Here is a 10,875-nt window from a genome sequence, read left to right on the forward strand (position 1 = left end):
GAGCTAAAAGGATTGTCTTGCCAATTAAATCAAAGGTTGATTGATTACAAAAACAACAGAAGCAACAGAAGTCAATATTCATCTGAAAAACAGTTCAAGAACAAAAAAAAGGCAGAAGCTGAAAAATATATCATCTCTTCTCTGCTAAATTCAAGATCACAATTTCTAGCTAGTAAAGTTAAATCCAAACCACTAGAAATCATTGTCTTGTTCTTGTGTAACTATCTAGCGGATCAAAATCCCTAGAAATTAATCTCAAATTGCGTTTAGCATTTGAATCTTTTTATTACAAAAATAGAAAAAGTTCATGTCGAATTTATTCTAGATTTGTGATAATTAATTTGAGATTAATTCCTTGTAATCGATACAGTTGTTGTAACACCTTTCAAGTTTAATAATATTCTTATTTAACTTGAATTTTGTTTCATATTTTTATTCCGCATTTAATTCGATTATTCGGTACGGTTTGTATTCAACCCCCCCTTCTACAAACACATTGGGACCTAACAATTGGTATCAGAGCCTTCTGATTAACGAACAAATCAAGATCCTAGACTTTTGTGATTTTTCAACTCCTTGAATTTTTATTTATTCAAAAATTCATAATGACTTCACAAAAAGTTGGAACCGTTAAAATTCCACTATTTGATAAAGAAAATTATATCATGTGGAAGAAGAAGATGCTCTTGTTTTTACAAGTTGCAAATCCCAAATATCTGAACTTGTTAAAGAAGGGTCCAACAACTCCAATGGTTATTGAACCAGAGGTGATAGTAGATGATGTTGTGATTACCAAAGCTAGAACCTATCCAAAAGAGCCTGAAGATTTTACTCCTGCTGAAAAGGAAGAAGCCTCCTTGGATGCCAGCCTTCAATTAATATTAATTGATTCCCTTGATCCCTTGATGAACAGACATGTGATGAACTGTAAAAATTCCAAACACATGTGGGAAACTATTGAGGTGATTAATGAAGGCACAGAGGAAGTTAGGGAGAACAAGTTGGAGATCCTAACCTCTGAGTATGAATATTTTAAATCAAATCCAGGAGAAGGAATTACTCAAGTGTTTGAGAGGTACAATGCGTTGATCAACAACCTGAACATCAATGGAAAATTTTATTCAATCAGGGAGGTCAACAAAAAGTTCCTTTTAACACTGCCAACTCATCTTGAACATAGAATCACTGCCATTAGAGAAGCTAGAGATCTGAGTGAGATTTCTTTGGACAGGCTCTATGGAGTGTTAAAAACCTATGAGCTGGAGAAGATTCAACAGAAGGAAGTCTACGGGAAGGAAAGAGTGGTCAGCACATCTACTGCACTTGTAGCTGAAGGTCAACAACAACAGCAATCTCAACAATTGGAGAGAATGGTACAGTGTTCCGAGGCTGAGGAAAATATGTTAGTAGCAGAATATGATCCTCCTACTACAAATCAATCAAGTGATGATTTTTATTCCTTGGAAGAGCTGGAGCAATTGGAAGATGAGTCAATGGCCCAAATTGTCAAGAGATTCTCCCATGTCAGATTCAAGAGGAATCCCAAACTTAAATACAAGTCCAACTAGAACAAATTCCAGAAAGGTGGATCTTCATCCTATAACACCAACAGTGGTGGATACAAAACAGGGATGGTTGATCGGAGCACCATTAGATGCTATAACTGTAATGAGTTGGGACACTTTGCCACAGAATGTAGGAAGCCAAAGCAAGTAAGAAAGAACTCTGAAAGGGCTTATCTGGCAAAGGGAAGAAGCTGGGATGATACTGACAGTGAAGATGAAGATGAAGGAAATCTTGCTCTTATGGCTATTGATGGAAAAGCTTCATCGTCAAGAATAGAGGTAAAACTTTCTGATGCTGAAATGGTTTATCATCTAAGAGGTAACTTAGATTGTGCACGTCGTGATAATGAACTGTTAAGTTTACAGATCACAGACCTTGAGAAAGAGGTCAATGAATTAAGACTTGTGCACATTAATCAAGACAAATTAAAAGAACAAGTATCTTTTATAGAGAATAGAGTTGATTGTTATAGAAAACTCGAAACTATTCTCAAAGATAAGATCACCGGTCTTGAGACTAATGTTAGAGCCTACTTCAATTCTTGTTCGAAGGCTAAAGAGTTCTACAGTAAGCAATCTGTTAATCAAACATCTGGAATAGGTTATGATTAAAATGTTGCTATTGGAGAATTAGGCATAAACTCCCCTCCTCGTGTCTGTGCTAAAGGGAGGGAAGTACCACATGTACTTAAGGGTGTTGATGAACCCCTCTATAAACCATCAATTGCTGAACCATTTGATGCGACCTCTTCTGTTATTCAGGAAGAAATACGTGCTGAAGATCATGCTAAGGAGAAGGTTGTTTCCAAGTCAAGTGTGTCGAAAGTTCCAGTCAAAGTTGTGAAAGCAACTGAGACTAACACAGACACACATGAGTTGGATAACAAAAATGCCATGTCTGCCATGCATAAATTGCCTACTATTAATTACTCTCATAAAGCATGTGGTGTTTCTAATTGTATGTCTTGTGCTTTTAATATGATGTATGCTTATTTTAATGGTAAGCATGTTTCTAATGATAAGACTACTCCTCGTCAGCATGTGAATAATAAGAAGCATGATAGGTCTAAGACTGCTAGTCCTTCTAAGGCTAGAAAGGAGACATTTGTGCCTAAGCTTAAACAGAAATTTGTTAAGGCTGTTTACAAGGTCAAATGTTCAGTCATTGAGAAAGTTGAGGCAATTAAAATTAAAAATGTTGTTTTGCCTGACAAAGGACAGTTCTACAAGTATGCCGGGCCCAACCAAGTTTGGGTTCCGAAGAAGGTCTAATCCATTTGTAGTACAGGGCATTAAACAGGTGTAACCGGTAGTGTGGATTCTTGACAGTGGATCATCAAGACATATGATCGGAGATAGAGCCCTGCTATCAAATGTGGTTGAGAAACCTGGCCCCCTGGTTACCTTTGGAGATAACAGCAAAGGTTTATCTGAGGGATATGGCTGTTTGCAAGCTGGATATATTATCAGTAAAATTTTGTATAGTGTGCTAGGTTATTATCAGGAAGCAGTATCTAACATGTAGCACCAGTGATGAGACTTGAGAATATTACGACATATCAGGCACCTGATGCACATTACACTTGGAATTGGACTCTAGTAAGATGTGTACAAGTGTACTCCTGGTTGGTGAGTCAAAAGAGGAAGTCAATGCACCTCAGTTCATGGACTTTAAAGTTGCAGATCTATTAGACTATACAATCTCTTCTTCACAATCTCAATTTAGGTTGGTATGAACTAGTGTACTGCTCAAGCAATCGTCATATTTATAACTCTCTAATCACTAGGCACAATCATATTGTTTTATATGTGCAGTGAGTTTTAGGAGAAAATCAAACTTCTTTCTACATTAGTGATTTCTTATTTCATGTAAAATCCTTTGAAATCACTATTGTACATCATCTCTCTCAAAAGATTAAATGTATAATTTTCATTCATTATAGATCTTAAGTACATTTTATCTTTATATTGCCCTATGTTCTGTGATACAGGTTCAGTCTCCAATGGCTTTCTTTCATTGACAGTCATGAGGTTGAAAACCCACAACATCTATCCCAGACTGTAAAGACAAACACAGAAACGGAACCAACCAACACTCTCTTACCACTAAATGTAGTATGAATGAGCGTGAGGGAGATAGTGCCTTAGTGCACCACATAAGGAAGGTTCTGTAGTCAACCCAGTAGCTCTGCCTCCTACATAGATGAGTAGTATTTAAACCGAGACAACTGCTAGCCCCCATACATCTTCTCAAAAAGATGTAATGGCGGAAAAGGCATAAAAACAGTTACTAGATTCATTCTCTCAACAGGGTGCATCTATTGAAATTTGTCTGTCGGCCAGGGTATCCGATGTAGTGTCACCACCTCAAATATAAAAAATTCTTGATGCACAAGGAAAGGTTACACACACAAAGGATGAGTTGACGGAAATAAGAGTTTTGACCATTTTAAGGTCAGATTCGATTGTTCAAGGTTCGTTAATGGACCAATTGCCTTTACAGGTGTTAGGAGAGGATACTGATCCAAAAGCCATATGTCAGTGGTCAGTGTCTACCTCCCCAGGCCTAAATCCCCTGGATGCATCTGCGGATAGTGGATCTGACATAGGTGTAGATTGGCAACTTGTTGACAATGATTCAGATATTACCTGATGAGTCACAAGGAAATGTCTTCACAGACATTAGAAGGGAACCTTGATCTTTATGCTAAATTCTTTGGATCATTGTTTACCTTCCCAGAATTCAAATCTGGAACCCTAAAAGGGAAACTAGCAAGTTGTTAATTATGACTCAGATTCATCTGACGAGTTTAACAAGGATGGGGATTTGTGAACTCCCATTGCACCACCTGTGACCTCCTTAAGGATGGCTAAGGTGATTTTCCTTGCAGGTACAGCTGATTTTTGGAGCTATGAGTGGAGTGATACACTTGTGAGAATGAGTGTAAACACGAGTGGAGAGAAGAGTGAAACACATGTGAGGTACACTAAACAGAATCACACACTTATAGTGAGGAAGAAAGAGAAACACTTGTTATTTCTTTTCCAACCAAGTAAAATATGAGAACTCCTTCAGACGACGGCATACATTCCTTCTTTAAGGGGGAGATAAAAGCTTAAGTAATAGTTTGGAGGATTCCTCAACTAAGGGGGAGAAATAGCAGGGAGGAAGAAAAAGATGAAGAACATGTACACTACACCACACCATTGTTGTTTGTAGCTACGGATCCTATTGTACGGGAGAGGTGGTAAACACAAGGTGATTTTCTAGTAAGGGGAGAAGTTGTTTTCAAAAGGGGAGTACCATTGGCTTTTATCTGCGGATCCTATTGTACGGGAGAGGTGGTAAACGAAGGTGATCTTCTTTAATCAGTTGATTCTCATAGGGGGAGAAGCAAGAGAGATATGGGCTTCTCAACAGGAAATGTGGTTGTACAAATGAAGATGGAACTACTTGAAGATATGTTCAGTCTAGAGGAACATCTACTTGGAATCTGGAAAATGTTAAATCAAGTCCAGAACTTTTCTACTATTTACTTTGTATTTCTTTTTATATCTTTTTCTTATTTGTTAGTTGAGTATCCTCTAGGTATTTGTGTGTTATTGTCTAACAAACAAATAGGGGGAGATTGTAAGTCATATGTCATAGCCTATTTGTATATTCGAGGATTCAACTCAACTCAAATAAGAATGTAATAAGTAAATAGTGGATCTACCGTCAAAAGAGATCTCACAGAGTAATATCTGTCAAAGGATTCAGAAACAAGGTTCATCTACAGACTTGAGGAATTAACTCACTGGAAGAAGTTCAAGAAATTGATCATGCCTCAGTGATATAAATCAAGAGTATGGATTTAATCAAGTGACAGAGATCTCGTCAGAGTATCATTAATTACAAGGATTTAATCTGAAGAAAATCAAGTATCAAAGTCAAGACATGAAGATACGTCACGGAAGTTAGTCACTCATGAACCAGACAGTACATCAAGTGTCAACATTGAAGTGGTGGAATTGATTCATAATTTTCAGTGATTTTCAGAAGATTTGCAGAAGAATGGTTGCAGTTCAAGAATAGTATTAATTCTCTATTAATTAATTAAGTCATATAATTTAATTAAGAAAATAAATTATATCTGTAAAGATTAATTTATTTATTAATTGAATTAATTGATTAATTAATTCTGAATTAATATTAAGATTTTTCAGAATTGTTTTTGGATTAAAATCAGTTTAAATCAGCAAGACAATTGAAAATGAACTAGCATGACAATCTGGATTATCATACCGATTGTCATGCCAAGTTATTTCAATTGTCATACCGAAAGTTACACTGGGAGGAGGATTGTCTTGCCAATTCATTCTGATTGTCTTGCTAGTTCAATCAATAGTCTCACCGAAAGTCTTGCTAGCTCAATGGATTGTCTTGCTAGCTCAATGGATTGTCTTGCTGAGCTAAAAGGATTGTCTTGCCAATTAAATCAAAGGTTGATTGATTACAAAAACAACAGAAGCAACAGAAGTCAATATTCATCCGAAAAATAGTTCAAGAACAAAAAAAAGGCTGAAGCTGAAAATTATATCATCTCTTCTCTGCTAAATTCAAGATCACAATTTCTAGCTAGTAAAGTTAAATCCAAACCACTAGAAATCATTATCTTGTTCTTGTGTAACTATCTAGCGGATCAAAATCCCTAGAACTTAATCTCTAATTGCGTTTAGCATTTGAATCTTTTTATTACAAAAATAGAAAAAGTTCATGTCGAATTTATTCTAGATTTGTGATAATTAATTTGAGATTAATTCCTTGTAATCGATACAGTTGTTGTAACACCTTTCAAGTTTAATAATATTCTTATTTAACTTGAATTTTGTTTCATATTTTTATTCCGCATTTAATTCGATTATTCGGTACGGTTTGTATTCAACCCCCCCCTTCTACAAACACATTGGGACCTAACACTGATTAGCAGGGTATAGTGCATATGTTGATTTCTAGTGTCCAGTCTAATTTGTTGTTGATCTCCATTAACGGCATTCTCTTTTAAAAGGTTTTATGATTCCAAAACCGGACAAAACCCTGATTCAGGAGATGAATCGGGGAATCGCTTGTCATTTTTGGATTTTAGTTAAAGCCTGGTGACAGCCAACGTTTATTCGCTTAACTCACTCAAATAAATAGAATTGTTTAAAATTGTTTTAAGATGTTGTTCGGAAGTTTTTCCTTTGGTATTAATGCTTGAAACTCAAATTATATACTTGCTGAGCATTTTTGGCTCACTCCTGCTTTGTAAATTCTTATTTCTGCCAGAAACAGATAAGCATAAAAGTGAATAGCTTTGATAGACAGCAGAAGTTAGAGAAATCTCTGCCGCGAGAGGTTGAAGAAGTTAGAGGATTATGACAAGAGCATTAGGACAAAGGTATTCTTAATTGTATTTTAGAAGTTATGAATAGTAGTAGATTAGATTCTTGTTTCATACCATAACCTGTAAACGATCCGGATTCAAGGGGTTAATTGAATATTCTTTTATTTTATATAAAGATTGTTTAGTGACACCAATTCTTGACCCCGGATTTGGGTTGTTATAAGTTGGCATCAGAGCTACAGGTTATTGGTCACTGAAATAAGAATAGGTGGGCGTAAGATAGGAATGATAGGTCGTACAGGTTAGGAAAGACCCTAGGCATACTCAGGTTAAGTTGAGTTGAGGGCGAACTAGGGTTAGCAGATCTGGTACGAAATGGGTAAGCCATGATTGTTGAGGGAAGTGTAAGGCGAATATCGCAACACTGTAGGTATAGTGAGTTCTCAGATCCTACAATAACGAGGAATCGACAGATCGACGGAGATGGGGTATGTTACCCTACTTTTCATGTGGTTTTGAAGAATATGCGATCGATTCTTGTGAGAATTTGTGTAAGAGAAGCTACGATTTAACTTAGAATTAGGTAGTAGGACGAGCTTCACGCCAGAGGCAACCAGTTGATGGAAGCCGATGAAGAACCAACGTTGCATGTTTTGAAGGCACCACTGTTGCAAGAAGAATCTTATCACTTATCGGGAGCTGCGCAACGAATGATATCTACCTTACTAGGAATAGGTAAGACTAGCAAGAAGGTGCGCCCTTATCTACAGACGGAACATCGAATCACATGCGTGGTTACAAGCATAACGTCAAAGACGATGACAAGAATGTCAGAGGCAGTATTAAATGGCAGCATTGCGGTGGAATTGCGAATAAAATAATATACAACGGTAAATGAAGTTTCATCGACTAATAAATGTGAACGAAACCCAAGGAAAAGTGGAAGAGGTACCAAGGTGGAGAGATCCTTATATGGGCATTCTTTTAATTATACATTTCATTGGTAAATCAGGAAAATAGCAAGTAACTTATATAGTAATGGCGACCAAATATTTGACTTCCAAAAATTTTAAAATGAGATTTCGGAAGAAATTTTTCTTAATCAACTTTCAGAAGATTTTTGGCATGAAATGAGGTTTACAAATTGGTTGTCGAATTACTATTTATGTTCTTGTTATTATAAACAGAAAATGACATAAAAAGAAGAATGGAATTAGGCTCAGTGTTGTTAATTCGAAGGGCCAAGTAGACCCACCAGCAGGGAGAAGGTTTAAAGTTTGCTGTGAAAAATGAAAGTGAACGTTGTTTAATAAAATCAATAATTGAATCAACATATTAAAATATTATTTATCCAATTTATAAAATTATTAAAATTTAACGAGATTCGTGATTCGAATGGACGGAGGATGATTGAAGGAAATGGCAGAATCTTCTTGATGGTGGAAGAAGAATCATATTTTTTATCAACGAAATTGAGGCGTTGCATGATCGATGTTTATTTTACGCGGCATAAATGGAATCTGAAATAGTGGTTATAAATTTCGCAAGGACCCAATTATGGTCAGATCATTAAAATATTGGATATGGAGGCATTTCCAGACGACATTCCGAAGTTATAACGTGACCTAAACGGTGAATCTCTCATTCGAATGGTTTCTGAAGGCATACGTAAGTGAAGCATGGAAGGTGATCAACATTGACATTCTTTCTTCTAATACGATAGTATATGTTTTCTTTATTCTTGAATACGTATGAGCTTATTCTGTTGATAAATTATATGAGGCGAAAATGAAAGAAAAAAATCTTGTATTTCTTCTGAATTGTTTCTCTTCTCAAATTCTTGATTCCTGATTGAGACAACGGTGTTGTGATGTGACGCTTTGTCGAAATAATGAAGAGTCGGGTGGGACGCCACCTAATCATATGCTATATGCCATATAGTATGAAAGACTGGCCATCTTGAGTACGAATATGGTTGTCTTATTCACATCTAAATCTTCACTCATTCTTCTTCCTTCAATTTATTGACTTACACATTCTTCCAACTGTTTGTTGCGTTGTTATTCCTTATCCTTCTTTTCATTCAAAATCCTATTCACACACTCTCCTTTTGCGTAGAGTCTGTTCTCTGACGATTTCAAAAGAAATGAAATAGTGTGATACGTGGAATCATACAACGAACATAGATACGACTGCAAATCGATAAATGGTGGACATCTGCGAGCAAGGAAAAATAATTGCACCAAGAAATATGGACATGGCGAAGATATCAAGTCAGACAGTTGTTCTTGCTACAGGGATCTCATCAGTACAGTAGATTACGTTAACGCGATGCACTTCGAATTGGAAGATTTCGATGAGAAATGAATCGTTAGTGAATCGTAATAATTAGATCAATTACAAAATAAGGAAGTAAAGTTTTGTGTGTCAGACGGAGCAAACGAGTATCGGGACGACGATCAAAGATCAAGGAAATTATGAACAATGACTCAGACATGCAATTACTACGTGAAACATCCCTTCATCACGGGAAGATATTTGTCGTGAAGATTCAAGATGGAAGAAATCTTAAATGTAATCGAACTTCGAACATGCTCTTCAAGAAATTGTAAAGTTCTCTAACTTGCGTAAATAAGTGATGGTGAATTCAATGCTCATACCCGGGTCAGTGACGAAAGTTTGATGCGGAACAATAAGTGAAGATGAAGCAATGGTGACTCGACTGTGAAACCTTTTAAGAAATAATGATATAACGATTAAGTTTCTACCAGATTGCGATGATAGTAATGAAAACCGTGCGTGGTTATTAAAAGATAAACAGATTAGTTAATGAAATTGAATGTGTATCGTCCAAGATAGATGATTGTTGTGATTGGTGGAAGGATGCGGTATAATTCTTAAAAGTAACTGTACACAATTGGTAATGACAAGAAATAAGTTAAAAGAATCGCGAAATAAAATCCTTGAAAAATAATGAGATAAATTCATTAATGACAATTTATAATATTCTGAAAGAATTGAAAAATGTATGGTTATATTAATCATTGTGGGTTTCAGACCCAATCCCAATTAAAAAGATATGTGTTATGCCAATCAGATGTTGATCAAAGGTGAATTGTGGGAATTGATGATTTTGGTTGATGGAAGTGGGTTGATATGATTGTGGATGATTTGGTTGATTGATGATGTCGGCTTGAGTCCGACTGGTAGTCAATGGTGTCGGGGATGTGCTGCACAAATTTTCATAGATGTCCTACATTCAAGAATAAAGAAGTATATTGTCATTTTCATCGGTACTCCAAATGATTGCGATCTCGGTTCTTGAGAAAGAATGTTATGATCAAACCGACTTTATGTAATTAGTCTTTGATTTCAGTTAGCTAGTCTTCACTTGGTTTAATTGATCAATTAAAAGAGTTAATTGATTAATTTTACCAACTAATGGTTAATTGAATGGAGGTCGATTCCAATTAGATTAAGTCAAACTCTGACATGATTTTCAGATCCGAAATCAAGGCAATTAGCAATTTGGAGGAAGTGATGGCATTAGCAGAAATTGAAAGTTTAGTAAAATTAGCGTGATGTTACTGCAGACATGTGCAAGATTTTACCTAGACGAATACGCCCCTTGCAATAGATAAAAGGAATAGAAAGTTATTGGTTTATGCTAGTTAGAAGAATATTTTTTTCAAGAACTGAAGATTCAAGATAAAGCAAAGAGATTTTGTCATCTGTAATCACGTTCCGAGAAGGACTTGGGTGTATACCCATATCGAATGATGAGTTCATGGAAGCTACTGTAAATTAGTGGAGAGAACATTTGCAAGAACTGAAGAATCCAAGATAGAGTAAAGAAATATTACCTTCTATAATAATACTCCATGAAGAACGTAAATTTACATCTTTATCGAATTTTGATTGAATAAAAGTTGTTGTGATGTACT

The sequence above is a fragment of the Apium graveolens genome, chromosome 2 (genome assembly GCF_009905375.1).
Source record: "Apium graveolens cultivar Ventura chromosome 2, ASM990537v1, whole genome shotgun sequence".
Lineage (NCBI taxonomy): Eukaryota > Viridiplantae > Streptophyta > Magnoliopsida > Apiales > Apiaceae > Apium > Apium graveolens.